Source organism: Rhipicephalus microplus, chromosome X (assembly GCF_043290135.1).
Source record: "Rhipicephalus microplus isolate Deutch F79 chromosome X, USDA_Rmic, whole genome shotgun sequence".
Lineage (NCBI taxonomy): Eukaryota > Metazoa > Arthropoda > Arachnida > Ixodida > Ixodidae > Rhipicephalus > Rhipicephalus microplus.
The window spans coordinates 41,371,668-41,391,472 of record NC_134710.1 but is presented as its reverse complement, the minus strand read 5'-3'; positions in this window follow the sequence as shown (position 1 = coordinate 41,391,472).

Below are 19,805 nucleotides of genomic sequence, written 5' to 3'. Positions count from 1 at the left end.
TTTGCAGGTGCTGAAAACTTGCAGACGTCAGCCGTACAAAACTGCCATAACCCAATGCGCCTAGACCAAGGTAGGCTATTTTCACAGGGTTAACCCTTGCCGCAAGAAAAATTGGAAGTAAACAGAAGAGAGTAGAAGACACGACAGATAGATAGTGAGAGATAAAGGCGAAGATGTAGGCAGAGAGAGATAGGAAAAGGCGACTGCCGATTTCCCCTGGGTGGGTCTGCCCAGGGGTGCCGTCTACGTGAAGCCGGGGCCAAAGGGGTGTGTTGCCTCTGCCGGGGGGCCTTAAAGGTCCAATCACCCAACATCGGCTCAACCCCCAGGATCCCCTTTTCCCCGGACACGGCAAAGCCACGCCCGGCTAGGCGTGGGAGGGAGCCGAAACTCCCCCGTTAGCTCGGGTCCGTGGTGTCGCTACACACCAAACGCCTCCTTGCGCAGGCACCCCTGCGGGGTGCCAGGGGCTCCAATGTTTATATACCGAAAATAGTACATATATAGTCGACCTCTGCGAGCAGTATGATGCTGTACCTGTAAAGAAGACATGCAATAATACAAGTTTTCATGCTGCACTTGCACTACAGTCACATGCAAAACAACTACCGCCCAAAGTAATACAAGTATCTGCACTTTTTCAGAGTGATTGTAAGACTTTCACGCTGATATAAAGCGGTAATTTTGCGCCGTCCGTACAACAAAATATATTCCCAAATAATAAATCGGTCACTGAAACACCCTGACTGCGAAACTTGAATAGGCAACTAGAATAACAAAAAAGCTCAACCGAATGTTTCAGTTGCAAACTTCTGTCGAACTTTTGTTTCATGGATTTAAGTATTAATTTGAAGTATTCGCGAATTTCGAACTACCCGACCTCATGAATTTTAGAATTTCCCAAAAACACAGAGAACAAGGCTGTAGCCGTGCTGATCAAAAGACTTTAAACAAAAAAAATTCTTCTGATGCTGACCATTCTTTGTAGTTGTAATAATCCACCGGATGCTGTTTGGGTGGTGACACACAAAAATGGAAGCCGTCGAGGGCGCCTATGCTCTGAGGAAACCCGCTGAAAGCGAAGAATTTCCCGTTATGTTCCTTCATGTCATGTCACCGGATCATTTGGAGCCACTCGCTTTCTAGTTGGCTAATTACAGCCTTGCAAAAATCTTTGTAGAGTGCGCTCACTGTGGATCTCCCAATTCCGAAAATATGTGCATCAGTTCTGCCGTCTGCACTCAAACACAACCAGTACAGTCCCATCACCACTATCTTTTCTACGGAGTTCGGATTTCTCAGGCGCGTTGCCTGGCGTTCCAGCACATACCCGCAGGCTTCCACCAAATACCTTAACATAGAGAGCGGCACACCAAAGCCTTGTTTGAAGTGACGCTTTCCAAGGTTTGCCAGTGAGTCTTCAAACCATCGTTCGCTCCATTGGAAGGTCAAACGTTCCCGTAGAATCATCGATGCAGTAGCGACCACTGCTGCATTAGCGAACGCGTTCGCTTGAATGCGCTGCTGAATGTTGATTGATTTGTAGGGTTTAACGTCCCAAAACCACCATATGATTATGAGACGCCGTAGTGGAGGGCTCCGGAAATTTCGACCACCTGGGGTTCTTTAAAGTGCGCCCAAATCTGAGCACACGGGCCTACAACATTTCCGCCTTCATCGGAAATGCAGCCGCCGCAGCCGGGAATCGAACCCGCGATCTGCGGGGCAGCAGCCGAGTACCTTTGCCACTAAACCACCGCGGCGGGGCGCGCTGGTGAATGTCCTTGCTGCGTCTACACTCTTCCCTTATCTCATACTCAAGCCTCTTCCTTTGGCTAACGCGCTTCTCTCGAAGCGCCAAGTAGACAGCAACTAAACGCTTTAGTTGCTGCAGCTTAGCGTCGTTGTGCAGTGGCGCCGCCATGTTGCATGTGCTCATTCTATCAACTGCGGCTAGAGGCTAACCCCCGTATTCACAAACGCTCCTTTACTCAAGGGCTCTCCTCAACTTGGAAAAGTCGATGGGAGCGCCGTCTCTTGGCAGACCAAGTCACAGCATATCGGCAATATTCTGCAGCGATTCTCGAGAAGCGCAGCGTCAATTTCAGTCGAGCAGCGGCGCAGTGCTCAACTCAGTCTAGTGAAGGATGAAATTCGAGTCGAGGAGCGTTTCTGAAACGGGGGTAAGGCTCGTGTTGGTTTGTAGTGACCAGTAATATTTTGATACAAAATACCTATGCGCATTTTAGCAAAGTGACCCTCTACGTGTTCTTTAAAATAAATATCTTACGTTTTCTGTGAATCCACTTTTACCTTACTCAACTTTTATGGCTATTTTTTTCTAAATTATTGACATTGGTATCACGAACGAATCGAATGACCTTCGAACCAAATCAGATTGAAACCTCCAGTGTGGCATGGATACACGCTTGTGCAGCGAAACGAAGTCTCACATACAAGCGCCTTTAAATTGACAAGGTTGGATATAATTGGCGTTTTATTCGTGTTTACGCCAAGTCGATATACGATATGTTGATTCATTTTCGCATTTATTTCTTACACATTTATTTACTTGCGTCTGTTACCACCGATAACTGTTTGCAAATCAACATGGCATCACCCATGCAGAAGTGACTGGCCGCTTCGTTCCTGACTTGCTTTTGCTACACGCCTACTGCGCTGACAGCCGTAAACAAATGGTGAAATCAGCCATCAGTTCATTTCAGCTCTCTCTGGGACTAAAGCGTGAGGTACGTATTGTCAATATTAGCGAGATATGCTGCTTGCTTAGCCGCATCTGCTAAGCCTAACGCGCCGAAGCAGTGTTCGAACTGCATCGTCAGACAAAGAACGCTGCATCTCCAAATATCGGACATGCAACAGCATTCCGTGCGCATCGGATCCTCTTTCGGTGGAAGAAAAAAGGAGAGAAAAGCAGTTTTGCAGTGGGAGACGCGAAGAAACGCGTTAGCGGAGAAATATACAAACGAGAGCTACGAACAGCGTCGGAAAGAAAGAGCCACAAAGAGCAGTTATCGGCCGGCATGAGATTCCACCGAGCAAAGCAATAAATTCACGCTTCATCAAGTTCCGGTGTAGCTGCTAGTTTAATAGCTTTACTGTATTTTAAGTTAAATAATAACTACAATTCACTGAGCAGACACCGTGAATACGGTGAACAGACGACACTGCGCGAATGAATACATATGGAGGGGCTAAGTGCCCTTCCTATTCGCTGAGGGGCCTGTAGCCTACAGTGCTGAAGGGAACTTCTGAAACAAGTACAGGTTCGTCGCGCTTCCAGCTGGTCACTTTGCGAGTCGCTATTTATGGCTTCGAAAAATTAGCGCTGACCTCCAGCTTTATTCAGCACTGTAGATGCTTCAGCCCCGACGCAACACATGTATTTTGAACGCAAACAGTAAGTACCTCGCACCGGTTCACCGCAATCTACACCATCAATGCAAGCGTCATTCTCTTACACTTTACTTGAAATAATGTGCTAGAAAGGCTGTTTTTGTGTGTATTGTAACATTACGCCTCTTGTGCTTGTGGGGATGAATGCTTGACAAAGGCTATAGAAAGCAAACTTTGCCACTTTAGTCGTGGCATGGAGGTAATACGAAAGAGCAGAACAGCACAATGAAGGCACACAGTATAGTTTAATCTCAACTTATAAAAAAGCTCCATGCATTCTTCAAGAAACAGTTTAAAGCGTGTATTTGCATTGATCATGTGCATTATAGGATTTTGTAAAACAGGGCTCGGAGTTCCACCCTGCTTCTGAAAATGTGCACCACGCTGAAGAGTGTCGTCAGTTGGCCCGAAATCATTCACCTTGGACAAGCAAGCACTCAAAAAAGAGTGCCACGATCGTGACCAGCAAGTCGAAACTTTCGCCGTAGAGGCTTGTCGCCTGGCTCCGACTGCTCCTCCACTCCCCTGGTCTGCCCTCTAAGTTTTCCCCCAAGTTTAACGGTCCTTACCGCGTCGTCGAACGTCGATCTCATGTCACATACGTGATTGAGCCGGTCACGAAATCTACAAACAGGCACCGCCTTGATCGTGAGACATTCCACGTGAGTCTCATCCTGCCCTATCACGACCCACTCCTACTCGCGTCACCTTGGCTTGCCAGGATGGCTCGTCTTCGTCACCGAGATATTGTAGAGAGGAAGAAGATTATGTGCCGCAGTGGGTCACGGCCTTAGCGAGAGGAGCCGAGCGCGAGCTGTTGGCCCAAGTGCTGTGATTCCTGTTACAGTTGCTGCCGCCCGCTTTCAGTATCAATGGACCTGCTGTGTAAGTGCTACTTACGTCAATAAACCCCGTTTCAACTTCTATTTTGCTTTTACAGCTATACCCTACGCCTGGTTTCGCCTCTGTGTTTTCTGCACGTTGATGTGTGCAACCATCCTCCGAAGCGAAGCGTGTTACGTAGCAAGTTATTACAATAAAAATTACATTCTCATGTTGCGATGCAATAAATAGAACATAGGTAGACAAAAACAAGTATATAATTTCCTTTCATCTCAGATGTAGAAACCCGCCTCCGAAGGTGGTTTCACGCTCATCACTGTTTTTTCTTGTTACTTTCTTTTTTAACAGCTTTCTGCATACACCACAGTTAAATAATTATGAAGGAACAGATAGCCATTCAAATGTTGTATCTACGCATAGTGTGTTTTATGTGTAGCGCATTTATAACGGCCGCCATAAATTTTTTTTTTCAGTTGTCAAGTTTAAAACTCATTTCCTGCAGGTGCGGATTATGATGCGGTGTTAGAAAATTTTTTGCTTTCACGCAACATAGTTCTAAGGCACTCGTTTTTACATTAAAATGTAAAAATGTAAATTTTGGCGAGCTTTGGTTTTTAATCTTCGTTAGCATATATGTTGCAACGCCAGCGGTTGCCGAAGTGGACGCAGAACAGCACGTGCATGCATCTTCTCTCTCTCTCTCTCTTTTTGTTTCCTCTACTCCCTTTTCCCCTCTTTCATGATATAAGTTTCAAGCGGTCAATAAACGCTGTCTTCTGCCTGGTGACACCGACTAGTTCGTGTTCCGGTGGCATCTCTGCCGCCAACGTAACAGTGGCGACGAGTTTATGCGACCCACCGAAAACGTTTATGCCGACGCTAGCCCAGCATCGGTGGCCCTTCAGCGCTGACTATACGACAGGAGCTCTTCAACGCTGACTCAACGCGGAACCCAGTGGCGACCATGGCATATAGGCTCATGGAGTTCGACCAGGAAACATAAGTGGAATGCTTATCTTGTAAAAGTTGAAGCGTATTTTGAAGCCAAAGAAGTTACCGATGAAGCTAAGAAGATGGCATTGTTGGGGTCAAAGACGATAGAACGATAGACGATTGCTGCGTTGAGGTCAAAGACGATAGAAGTCCTACGCGGAAGAGTGGCGCCGCGTCTGTCAAACGCTCTCAGCTACAGGGAAGTGGTAGCAACGCTGAATGATTTTTATGCCCCAAGGCCTAATGAGATCTCGGAGAGCTTCAAGTTTTTTACTGTAAGCAAGAGGAAGGGGAGTCCGTGAAAACAGTCATTGTAGAAATTTGAAAGATTGCCCAGAACAGCAATTTTTCGTTCATGTTAGACCGAATGGTGAGAGACGGAATCGTATGTGGTGTTCGCTCGAAATATTTGCAAAAAAAGTTGGTAGCGAAAATCGACTTGACTCTTGAAGAAGCAGAAGCCCTTTCTTTGGCTGCGGAAAGCGCAGACGACGGTTCGCAGCAGATAGATAAGCACACAGATATTTCGACGGTTCTAAACGTTAGCCAACGGCGCGCGTCCGATACCTAACGAAGGAGCAAAGAAACGCGCTGCGGCAATGCAAATAGTGCGGCAAGTACGGCCACAAAGCTGCTACGTGTTTTCAAAAAAGCCGTCGATGCTACAGTTGTGGTAGGCAAGGGCACCTGGCTCGCATGTGTGTACAAGGACAGGCGGTACCGAAAAAACGCTCTCTAACTGCAGGGAATACAGACCAAATGGATGACAGTGGCTATAGCGCATCGGCTGGTCCCTCACTGGTACTGAGCCCGTGGTTCTGTACATAAAGAAGTTTATCATATGGAATGGTGTCACCATAAAGTACTATCTTTGGTACGTGGACACAGGTTCTCCCGTCTGCATAGTTCCTAAAGGAACGTATGAGGCACATCGCAACCGTTAGCCCCATCTGCAGAATACCCATTTAAAGCTTTTTTGTTACCTGGGCAAACTACCTGTTTTGGGCACATTGACAATGAAGGAAAATTATATGTCGGCAGAGGTCGACTGTAACCTTAAGTGTTAGATTGTGAAGGCCCCAGCCTTTGTCCACGAGACTTATTGGAGAAGCTTGCAGCAGAAGGAACGCCAGCCTTGCACGTCACTACGCCACCGAGCGTGACAAGCCAACTGAAGGCAGCAGGAACTGGTGCCATAATGGCCGAATATGCAGATGTATTCTCAGAAGGTCTTAAGTTAGCCAAGGGCCCACCAGCTAAGCTTTACAATAAGGACACGGCAGTCCCAAAATTTAGCAAGGCTAGAAAGGTTCATTTTGTGCTGTTACACAACGTATCTGCTGGTCTAGATAGACTATTAGAATCTGGCCTACTATCTCTGGTACCATTTGCATAATGGGCAACACCAATAGTACCGGTATTGAAGAGCAACGACGCTGCGCCCATTTGCAGATGTTGCTTTAAAGAAGATTCAAAACGCCGAGTTGACAACCTCTCTGACCCGAGTACGTGCTTTTCAACTATAGAAATACTCCTCAACAATCCGGCCTTTCACCTTCGGAAACACTTTTGGGCTACCGGTTGCACACAAGGCTGGACTTATCTTTTCCGCCAAGGATTCGTCGCAGCGTCCCCGCCAAGATGGCGGAAGACACTGACTGGAATTTCGCACCAGAACAATTCGTCTATGAGCGAAATTACGGAACGGGTGACAAATGGACGCCGGGAAGGGTCAGGGCCACGACCGGTGCTCGACTTTTGGAAGTGGAGACTGCAGGCAGGGATTGTCCATCGCCATACGGGCCAAGTACGAAAATGCGATAAGGAATTGTTCTTGGAGAGCAAGGACACTCGGACATCGGCGCTACCTTACAACGAAGCGACGATCGAAGACGCCAAGAACGCGTCTGCAGTAGCACAACCAATACGACGGTTCACGAGAAGGAAAAAAAAACCGGTGGAACGTTAGGGTTACTAGGGTTGAAGAAGTGTTCCAACGCCCGCGGTTGCCTAAGTGGACGGAGAACAGCACGTGCACGCGTCTTCTCTCTATTTGTTCCCTCTCTGCCCCCTGTCCCCTCTTTCATGATATAACCTTCAAGCGGTCAATAAACGCTGTCTTCTGCCTGGTGACACCGACTAGTTCATGTCTCCGGCGGCGTCTCTGCCGCCACCGTAACAACTTATTTGATCTTTTTCTGGCGCCGCCCCTGCCCCTCAGCTTTCGCTTTTTCGCTCGAAATCGACAATATTTTAAATGGTTTAGAAGCTTTCTTTACTGCGGTCATTGTAGTAATTCAGGTGCTAGTGCAGGTGATGAGGTTCATATTATGTGCATACCATTTTTTATGAGATTTCAGTAGTCAATATACTATCAGAGGTCAGCTGACGCGCGAAATAATCGAGGCTGAAATGATTTCAAGGCTGGCAGATAACTGCATTTCTAAACTGTCGATTGCTCTCTCCTGTAAGGAGTTAATCTATATGCAAAGATAGGCAAACTTTCAAAAGTATGTAATCATGATGGTTGTAAAGCGAAGTTGCCTACATAAATGGTTACGTGTTTGCGGAATAAACATTGTTGCAAGCTATAGATATATATATAGCGCCTGTGTGTGTCACGTTTTCCGCCGCTCCTTGTTTTTTTTTTTTTCGTGCTCTATAAAACTACAGTCGAACGGTACCTATATAATTTATGTTAAAAAACTTGCAAACTCATACGAACCACCTTCCGCCAAATGAATTCCACCCACTTGTGCCATCTGCCTCTTGCATTTGTCCTTGTTCACCTATTAGCGGTGGTGTACAACCATGCACAGTGTGCGCTATCATTTCATTTGATTCCTCTGAATCAGGGCACATACCCACTTCTGCGCATTTCTTCTTCTTTATTGCTCGCGCGATGCTTGAGAAGCAGAGAACTCGCGGGATCAAATCCCGGCTGTGGCGGCTGCATTTCCGATGGAGGCGGAAATGTTGTAGGCCCGTGTACTCAGATTTGGGTGCACGTTAAAGAACCCCAGGTGGTCGAAATTTCCGGAGCCCTCCACTACGGCGTCTCTCATAATCATATGGTGGTTTTGGGACGTTAAACCCCACAAATCAATCAATCAATCAACTTGAGAAGCAGACGTGTACAGTTGTCATGGTCATCCTGTTTCTACAGCCACATACCTATCACACCTTTCTTCACAATTTCCCCCGGATATTATATCACTGCAAGAAACCTGGCTTTCAACCGGCCAAAAGCTTTACCTAAAAAAGTATCGGCTATTTTGATGGGACCGACCTAGTAGAGGTGTTGGACTTGCTGTCTTGATAGCAATCAAGCTTAGTCACAAAGAAACGATCTCTTATCGATGTATGGCTCCAGATTGTGAAATTTTGATAGACATAATATTACCCGACGGTTCCCCTTTTCGTTTGTAAATGCATAGTTCCCGGCCGGGGTGCAAGACACGAGAAGTCTAGACGACATGTTCTTTGCCTGCAGAAAGGATATATTAATTACTGGAGACTTCAATTCACATCATGTGGCTTGGGGCTTCAAAACAGATTCGCTCGTGAGAATGGGCTGGCTATTGACAAGAATTTATCTTGTTTAAATTGGCGCGCTGCTACTTTTGTCCGAAGTACGTCTCTCTAAATCTGTAATCGACTTGACATTTTCAAGCTCATCTCTAAATATATGTTCGTGGCGTACTTTGGACTGTGCTACTAACAGTGACCACTTGCCTATTAGTTTTGTCCTCAACTCTCTGAGAAGGCTTGTTTCCGAAAAAGTCGACTCATTCTTCAAATATAAAAAATTAGGAAAATACTTGAGGGCTACTTTTATTCGCCACAAGGACATGCAAGGTGACATAAGGGCTATGAGTCTGTATGCAGTGTTAAAAAGATCAGTAAAGGACGCAACTTTTAAACTAAACGCGGCCACAAGAGGTTCTTTTAGTCCATGGTGGATTCAAGAGTGCATGAAGAGCGATAGAAAACGTAAAGCTGCATGGAAACAACTGCTGGTCAACCGATTTCCAAAACATTGGTGTGATTATGAATTCACAGCAGCAGACTTCAAACGCACAATAAGTACAGCAAAATATGGCTATAATATGAAACTAATTATCTTTCTAGAGCTAAATACAAAAAAGCGATCTTCAGATATTTAAGATCGCAAAAGATGTTACCACCCGCTGAAAATATTGACGCTTCCGTTATTTCACCCCGTGAACTCTCTGATTTAGTAGAAAATGTTGTCAAAGGGCTCCAAGATAGATTTATGTCAGCTATACCACTGCACACTGTGAACCCAATGGCGGGTGAGGATTTGGCGCTTTGACGTGTCAGAGATGGCACGTTGCTGTGATGTACTCCTCACTGGCCAACATATCGGAGGAGGGGGTGTTTGAACTCCTTTCAAAATTTTAAAGTTTCGTATGTGTAGACACGCACATATACAAATAAACGCACGAGCATAAATAATACATGTACAAATACCCTCCCCCTTTGCCTCGCTGACTGACGGAGGTCAGCTGCTACGGCGGCGTGGGCCTATGTACGCGGAACAGACGGCGAAAAGGCAGGCAAGCAGACCCGGAAGCGTGACAAAGTGTGGCTGCACGTAGTTGCCATAGTCATGACAGAGATATGTCTTCCATCGGCTTCTTTGCTGGTGGCTTGCGTTTCGTTCCTTGAATTCTCAGCGCTCGCAACTTTCCTATCAAGCAAACAAAAAAAAGTGTATGGTGCTGATAACACGCTTGCCATTCTTGAGTGAAAATGGTGGAAGCGCGTCCATAATACAATCGAGAGGCATGCAAAATTTCAGGACTATTTTTGTGAGGCGAAACAACACTCGTTGAACACGTTCGTTCTTTAGTCTACGCTGCTTTCCTGATCAGCATAATATTATCTGGGGTTTTACGTTCCAAAACCACGAGATGATTATGAAAGACGCCTCAGTGGAGGGCTCCGGAAGTTTTGACCATCTGGTGTTCTTTGTTTATTTGCTTGTTTGTTTGTTTGTTTGTTTGTTTACCTAAATAGATGGCACGTACCTATTTTGCGGGATTGACCAAGAATGCAGCATTGAGACTGTTAACTGTTATTTTAGGTAAGCTTTTGCAATAAAAACCAAAAATAAAGAAATGAAATGGCAATTATACGTAAAATATTCAATTTAACTACAAGTGATATGCTTTTGAGGTTGTATACCAGACTGCCGTATTAATCTGATGCGAACTATTTTGAAAACTTAGGTTTTAACCTATATAATGAAATCACGAATAATTTCAAATACCTGATTAAAATGGTATTCGTTGAGTAGTTTTAATAAATTTAAACACAGCCTCAAAGGCATCACTGTGGCAGTATCTCAAGCCTGAGGCACCGGAGCTTAGAACATTTTCCTCTGATAAGGTTAAGCCTATTTTTGTAAACAGAGTAATAGAAGTCGAGTTCTGATTCTAGAGTATCTTGAACATGACAAAAAGTAATGTGTAATATTTTCCAGTTCTCCGCAGAATTGGCAGAGGGGTGGTATCATCAGACCAACTCTGTACTAGTAAAAGTTTAATGGGGGGACATGACATCGAAATCTGATAATCATCACTTCTGATTGTCGAGAATGGCTCCGCTGCGGTTTCCATGGGTATTTTAGATGATTACATTCTGCCCTCGTGGTTATTGCTTCCATTCTGTGTGGATAACTAATCTTCTAAACCTGACTGCGGTGAAGTATTCTACCACCGGGAGCACCTGAACTATTGGGAGATATAGCGATGAACGGGCTAGGACATCGGCCATTTCATTTAATGTTAACCCACAGTGGCCTGGGACATGTGCATTGACATTGCACAGCTGACGGCCCACTACCATTTCGCCTTCATCTAAATGCGACCGCCCCAGCCAGGATCAAACCTGGGACCTCTAGGTCAGAAGGCGAGCTCTAACCACTGCTCCAACGTGGTGATCTCCTGATCAGCCTAATTTTATCAGGAGTATTAACCGATGACACACCAGTTTCGTTGCCGCAATGCCACTTTACGCCGTTCAAAGAGTAATTTCTATCATCATCATCATCATCAGCCTGACTACGTCCACTGCAGGACAAAGGCCTCTCCCATGTTCCGCCAGTTAACCCAGTCCTGTGCTTGCTGCTGCCAATTTATACCCGCAAACTTCTTAATCTCATCTGCCCACCTAACCTTCTGTCTCCCCCTAACCCGCTTCCCTTCTCTGGGAATCCAGTCAGTTACCCTTAATGACCAGCGGTTATCCTGTCTACGCGCAACATGCCCGGCCCATGTCCATTTTCTCTTCTTTATTTCTACTATGATATCCTTAACCCCCGTTTGTCCCCTAATCCACTCTGCTCTCTTCTTGTCTCTTAAGGTTACACTGTTGAGTAGCGTATGTTTATCAGCTCGCGACTGCTTCTGCGCAGAGCCGATAAGACGAGCGGACGAGACGACGGTGAGTTAAACAAGGTTTATGTACAGCATATATACAGAGGCGTTACAAATTCGGCACTGGGGCCGACAGAGACTCGAAGAGCCGAGCTCTCCTCTCTAACACATAGGTCAGCCTTTCGCCTAAGACCGCTGACTCACACACATGTCGGCCCTCCGACATGGGGACTCCTCTCTCTAGGACTGCCGATCGCGACGCGCCGCAGGGCTTCTTTTATTTACACCGGGTCCACCCAAAATGTCCAATCAGAAGCGCCGCTGGTCGTCAGGGCAGATTCCGCCAATGGGGGCCGCCGCGCCATGCGTCAGACCACCCGACACGCGGCCGCCGGCTCGCTGTCACGCGCGCAGCTGACTCAATGCACGTGGGCCAGAGGGGCGCCGCGCGTGTTCACGCCGTCGAGGTGATCGCGCCAGGCCGACTGCGGGCTGGCCTTGACCCAGATTGCCTTTTTCAGAGGCACGGTCGTTTGACGAGGACTCGCTGGCATAACAGCACCCCCGCCGCCAGACAATGCACCGGAAAGACGAGCTGCTTCCACGGGGCTCGGATGTCAGGTGCGCTCGTTCGCCAGGTCCCTCCAGGTTCGCCTCCAGGGCCATGGGGAGAATACAGCTCCAGACTGTTCCGGGAACACATCCCATTTTTGACGACAGATCCCAGCTCCACTGGCTCGTCGTCACAACTTGCTGACCAGCTTCACTCGTCTCTTCTGACCATCTTCGGTTTCAGCACTTGTCGATGGTTCTGCAACTTGCTAAGAACGGTTCGACAACAGACAACACACGACACAAGCAAGTGCCCTCAGTCACCCAACAGAACACCAGACAAAGTATAGTACAACATATACCTAACTACGTGTTTATCGGAATTTTGTTCCCTCTACATCAAGAGGCACATGTGGGACACAAGACTCTTAAAATGACAACTCAATTTTTTTTCCCACGTACAACAACGTAACGAATTAGAATACCACAAAGTTGGCCCCTTTGAGATCACTCTGAACGAGAGCGCTCAGCCCAGGTCGTGATGAGGTCAAAATTTTGCCCCGAATCGCCAGCCAGAAACCGAAAGGCTGAGAAGTTACTAGCTGGAACGCTCTGCTCAATGCACCTGCATTAGCGTTTACCTTTCCCCCTTTTTTTTTAGCGAACGTCAAAGTTGCGCTGTGGAGCAACATGCTCCACTTCAGTAACCGGCCACTTTTAGGCGACGATACCTATGCGGCACCAAGAGCGGCTCACACTTTCGACGTTGCACAGGGGAACAACGATACGGCTTGCTACTGATTGACTCCTCACCGCTTAGCTCGATATCGTGTTCGATCACCGTCGTGTCTCCGGGACGGTCCGACAACACATACCCAAACTCGGAAACAATCTTTCTCAGGTCCTCTTTCTCAGGTCCTCCTTCACTTAAGCTAGGCTCTAGGTTTATCTGCTCCCGGATTACTTTCGATCCCCCTTCGATCACCTCACTAGAACTCAAATTTTCTGCTTCCTCTTCCTCTGAAGCCTTCAACAGCTGATTTACGACCGTTTGATGTTGAACATTGGGTTTCATCAAGTTGTAAATTTTGTTCTGCCGCCTTCCTACTTGCACTTCATAAGTTGTATCGCAAGGCTTCGATAATACTTTGGCGGGCCCTTCCCAATCAACCTCAAGCTTGTTCCTTTTGGATGGCTGCAGCCGCATTACCTGATTATCAACTTCAAAAGCGCGCTTCTTCCCCGATTTCTCGTAGTGCTCCTTCGACAGCACTTTTGCCGCGTTTTTCTGGCTTTCCACGAGCGCTTCAATCGAGAGATCCTCACTCTGCCCTCGAATGAGCGTCTCTCGATCAACTCTCGGCAGCTCGCTCCAACTTTCCGCTACAGGCGAGAGCGTTGCATCCCTCTCGCTCTGACTCAATGGCGCCACGTCGTCTCCCCCAGCGCATACCGCGCCGGCCGCTCCCGCGACGGGCCGCTCGCGTGACTGCTCACATGACTCATGCGGAAAATTTCCTTTTTGGGGTTCCGTCGACCCGCCGACAAGGTCACTTGAGAGTTCACCGCATGGAACCAAGTCAAGCTTCCGCGAAAGCTTTCGTGCTTGCGATCGCGTGAGAGCCATGCACGCTAAGTTGGGGAAGAACGATTTGCCCTGCTCTTTGAGAAGCTGCTCGGAGTTGTTGGAGAATAGATAAGGAAAACGATCATTTAGCGCGGCAGACACAGCTGCTTCGGTGCGAAGCTTACCGAACGGGCCTTCAATGACAACCGTGGCGATTGGTAAGCGAACACTCTGCTCCTCGGCGACTTGCCTGATCCACGCGCATTCTCCTGTGAAGTCATCCTGAGACACCAATGAAGGATGGACAACGTCCATGGTTGCCGCTGAGTCTCTAAGTGCTCGGCACGTTTTCTCATTGACCCTAATTTCTTGGAGATACGGCTCCAACAACCGAATGTTTTTTTCTGATTCTCGGATCGTTGCGAAGGCAAACTTTTCCTGACAGTTTCTCGCGATGTGCCCTTCCTTTTTACAGTTGTAGCAGATTAGCGGCTTCCGTTTGTTTTCCGATTCAAATGCCTGTATGGTAGAAACCTCACTCGATTTCTCCGCTTCTGTTTGCCCTTCCCCTACACTGTCCTTCGTAAGAGACGGGTCCTTTTTGAAATTACGGTGCGGAACGGGTTTCTGTTGATCAGGTTTCCTTGAAAAGCCCTCTTTCCTTTCATCCTTTTCAACGCGCACTGCCCTGCTATGCAACTTTCGGCGAGTATAATACTCCTCAGCTAACTCAGCTGCCTTATTTAACTGTACTTCCCCAAGTCTGTCCTGCAGCCAAAGTCTGACATCCTCCTCGATGCAGCGGTAGAATTGCTCCAATGCAACGCATTCCACCACTTTATCGCGGTCGTCATAAACACCTTCGCCCTTGAGCCATTCAATTAAATCGGCTTTAAGACGAAACGCGAAGTCAACGTGTGACTCATTCCCCTTTTTAGCATACCGGAACCTTTGCCTGAAAGTCTCGGGTGACAACTTAAAACGTCTCAATAGCACTTCCTTAACCTCGTCATAGCTCTCGAACGCTTCCCTCGACAAGCAAGTTATCGCGTCGGACACTTCGCCGGGAAGAAGAGCTAGCAGGTTCCGCGCCCAAAGAGACTGCTCCAAAGCATTTCGCTCACAGACGTGTTCAAACTTGACGAGATACTTCGCCATGTCCTCGCCTACTACGAACGGTGGCAGTTGGTCCCGAATTCTGAAACCGCTGACCTGAATCGTCGGAGAAGCTACGCTAGGCGCCTGCGAACACTGTAGGATTGCCAATTCTAGTCGTTTCAACTCTAGGCGCTCTTGTCTCTCGGCCTCCTCGCGCTCGCGAGCTTCTCGCCTTTCTTCACGTTCGCGAGCTTCGCGCCTTTCAGCCTCCTCACGTTCGCGAGCTTCGCGCCTTTCAGCCTCCTCACGTTCGCGAGCTTCTACTTCTCGCCTTTCAGCCTCCTCACGGCGTGCTTTGATATCCACCCAGGCCTCATCGACTTCCTCAGCCGACACTCCCTCATCCTTCATGATCTCAAGGATCGCTTGCTTTCGTTTCGCACGGCCCAAAGTAATGCCGAGTTCCTCACAAATTTCGATGAGTTCCTTCACTTTAAGGCTCTCCATCGTTCACACTAGCCTCTTGCTGTTTCCCCTGTTAAGAATCTACTTGCCGTACCCACTATAAGCCTACTAGCAAGACGCGCAAGCAATTTTTCACACTCCCGTGTTTACCCCCTCCGCATTAACTTTGGTTTCAAAGCGCTTCGACTTGGCTTGAAACGATCAAAGCTCACTTCAATGCTTCACACAGCCCTTCTCTAAACTACTACAACCTGAGCTAGAGTAGTCTGGTGAACTGAGGGGAAAACATCAGGCACTCACCGCATCGATGTCGCTGACGCCGGCCGATCCCGCAGCTGCCAACCACTGTTGAGTAGCGTATGTTTATCAGCTCGCGACTGCTTCTGCGCAGAGCCGATAAGACGAGCGGACGAGACGACGGTGAGTTAAACAAGGTTTATGTACAGCATATATACAGAGGCGTTACAAATTCGGCACTGGGGCCGACAGAGACTCGAAGAGCCGAGCTCTCCTCTCTAACACATAGGTCAGCCTTTCGCCTAAGACCGCTGACTCACACACATGTCGGCCCTCCGACATAGGGACTCCTCTCTCTAGGACTGCCGATCGCGACGCGCCGCAGGGCTTCTTTTATTTACACCGGGTCCACCCACAATGTCCAATCAGAAGCGCCGCTGGTCGTCAGGGCAGATTCCGCCAATGGGGGCCGCCGCGCCATGCGTCAGACCACCCGACACGCGGCCGCCGGCTCGCTGTCACGCGCGCAGCTGACTCAATGCACGTGGGCCAGAGGGGCGCCGCGCGTGTTCACGCCGTCGAGGTGATCGCGCCAGGCCGACTGCGGGCTGGCCTTGACCCAGATTGCCTTTTTCAGAGGCACGGTCGTTTGACGAGGACTCGCTGGCATAACAACACCTACCATTTTTCTTTCCATTGCTCGCTGCGTCGTCCTCAATTTAAGCTGAACCCTCTTTGTAAGTATCCAGGTTTCTGCTCCGTAGCTAAGTACCGGCAAGATACAGCTGTTATATACCTTCCTCTTGAGGGATAGTGCCAATCTACCTGTCATAATTTGAGAGTAATTTCTATATAAGAGGCCAAGTTCAGGCACTTACTCGGTACAGGTACTCATGTAAGCGCTATACAACAGAGTGAATGAGAACAAAGAAAAAGAAAATTCAACACAAAAAGTGCTTTTCGCAATGATGTTCTGCCTATAGATTCAATGAGCCAAGTGTTCGATGCTCACTAGACTGCCCTCCGCACAGTGTTCGAGAGCCAAACCCAATAATGGTTCATTAGCTAAAAAACAGATCAAGCGCGCATTGCTTGTTTGGCTCAAGTTCGCAACCAACGTTCCGCTACTCGCTAATCACTGGAAAAACAAAACAAAAACAAACAAAACAAAAACAAATGCCGGCGCTGCGTCGAATTCTGCCAGCGGTCTCTTATTACATTCACACGTTCCGGCCGCTTTTTCGTCGATGTTTTTTTTTCTTTTTTATATTGTTACCATTCTGCCATCGCTTAACGCCCACCCATAGCCCGTTGAAGCGACCTTCCTTCGTGAACAGTATTTTATAGTTCCTTGAACATACATAGGAGGACACTAAAAAAGCAGCGCATTAAGCGGCAGTGATGTGACAATGTTTCATTTTTGCGAACTTATTTGATTGATATGTGGGGTTTAACGTCCCAAAACCAGCATATGATTATGAGAGACGCCGTAGTGGAGGGCTCCGGAAATTTCGACCACCTGGGGTTCTTTAACGAGCACCCAAATCTGAGTACATGTGCACGAGCCTACAACATTTCCGCCTCCATAGTAAATGCAGCCACCGCAGCCGGGATTCCATCCCGCGAACTGCGGGTCAGCAGCCGAGTACCTTAGCCGCGGCGGGGCTCAATTTCACGAACTTCAAAACGAGGCTTGCGAAAATTGAGCAGTGGAGATGTCTTACCACAGAATGAAAATTTTACTATTGCTGTTTAAGCGCTACAAATTTCAGAATAAAGATTTTTCTCTAGGGTCACTATTACAATGTTCATTAGGCAAGTTTTGTGAATTTCAAAGCTTGACAGACTGAAAAAAAAATATTCTGACATGCTCTATATGGCGCAGAAGCATACTGCACTAATCAGAGACGTGCAGTGCTCATGTATAATTTTTAATTACTTGGCAATTTTCGCTAAAACACCCTGTTGAGGTTGGAAGATGTAAACTATAGGGAGCAGTGCGTGGTGGACACAACACTGCAATGGGAATCGCCATGGAACAAACAAATGCATCCTGTTAGATAAGAAACTGCGCTTCTTTTTAATGAGATACTGCGAGACATAGCAGTCACCAGATTCATTGACACCGTGCAAAGCGTGCATAGCAAAATATTGCACTCTGCGGACAAAATCAGACAAACTACAACAAAAATAAACACTTTTGTGACAGAATGATTGCCGCCCACACAAACAGAGATAGTCTGTGGCAGCATGAAAGTTTGCATGCACTGAATACTATTGTCAAATTCTAGCAAGCGTCGCTACAATATGCAAATACGCTAGACAATTTACCAGCGTTCTCGTTTAGGCTACTATAGAAGCCGCTTTCAACTTGTGAATTACAAGTTACTCATGCAGTTCATGCTTATATTGTTAAGTGAATCCCACTTGCAATACCGTCGGCCCGAAATAATTCTAAGGAATGCCCGGTGGTGGAAACGTGTCTACGTATTGGCTAATGAAACATAGAGAGCACATGCACGTCGTGATTGAACCGGTACCAAGATGCATTGTTGGTTTCTCTAAATCCTCTATTCATCAGTGATCAAACTTTCCGGTGTAATCTCTGGTGCTCACGTAAGTTCGAGAACAAGATTTACTACTCGTGTCCTGCGTGTAATATTATCCAGAACAATTTATAACAATCGCGAAAGTGGCCAAATATTCAGGTGTAGCCTGCGCCGAGCGGTGCTTACTCGTTTTCTGGTCTTCTCTTCTAGAGGTACACTGAAGTATACGGGACAGATTGACTTTTATTTTTGCTATTGTTCGTTTATTGTCATCACTTCTGTTTATTTTTTTTCACCTGGAGCCATTCCACCTCTTGATGATAATGATGATGAAGATTACATATATGTATGGCTCACGCCCACTCTATGGGACTGGCCATGAAACGAATTATTTATATAAAAAGTGTTCACATAATATTTGTATGACTAAAGATGTATATAACAGGTTAACTAACTTGATGACGCTAACTTAGATAGTTCAGGTCAACACCGCCTTCAATCATTAAAAAAATTTCACTGTATAGCGGGGGTCTACGGTGAAATGACGATGAGGGGCTCCCACAGATATAATATTTGAAATGACGAAGTCCAATCCCATTCCACTAAACGCCGTTTTGAAAATGTTCCCCCTCAGTAAGTTGAAGTGGATGCATGATAAGAAATAATTTTCAGTTGTTTTGTCCTTGTTACAAACTAGCAAAGAAGTGAAGGAGCTAGACCCCCTCTGCGCGTATATATTATAGTTCAATTTCTGAGAGCGAGAGCGTAATTTTATAAAAGTAACTATACTACTTTCACATTGAACAGAAATTGCTACGCCAAGGAAACAAGAGGTGTAAATACTCTTATAGGTGAGTAATAAATCACTTCAAAGAATCAAGTTATTAATCGCCTTCTCAATTTGTCACGAATGCTGAGGGCTGTTGTCAGAATAATTGAGAATATCGGATCAATGAGAGCGCCTTTTGTCGAAGCGTCCACTATTTCGTCATTTTCGCTAATTTTTGTCCCTTTGTGGCCCAGTACCCAGATTAATCTGATTAGAGTTATGTGGGTAAAGAACAGAAAATGAAAAGTTCGTGATTTAATTGAGCATAATAATAATAATAACGTCCCAAAGCCACGTGATAATTGAGAGAAGCTATTTTTAGTGAGTGCCGAACACAGATAAAGTATCTGTAACTACGGCTACACTTGAGATTGATAGACTGAGTTTTTTTAATGTCATTTCGCTGAAGAAACTCATAAGAAATCGGGAAGTCTTATTGAGAGGGAACAATTGAACGTCAAAAAAAAAATACCAACGCCGGATTTTTTTTTCAGAATGTGATGCATCTGTAGTGTATATTTTTTTTTACACTTAGCCGCTATAAATGTCTATTCAGAAGCTAGTTTATTATATAGTAATGCAAATTTTTGCATGATTTGAATATATATCTTGAAATAAAGTTTTTAAATTTCTGTCTTTCATTACCAATGCAAGGAACTTCACTCAGTTTAACATCTAATGGTCCAACAAGTGCTTCTACGAAGCCCAACCATGCTGTATGAAACCGAAGTCAATAAGATACATAAAAAACAACTCATACTGATGTATACATGAAAATATAATTATTTTTATAGAATTCCCATAAATCTTAAAGAATCAATGCACAGTTAGTAACCTAAATCTGCAAAGAA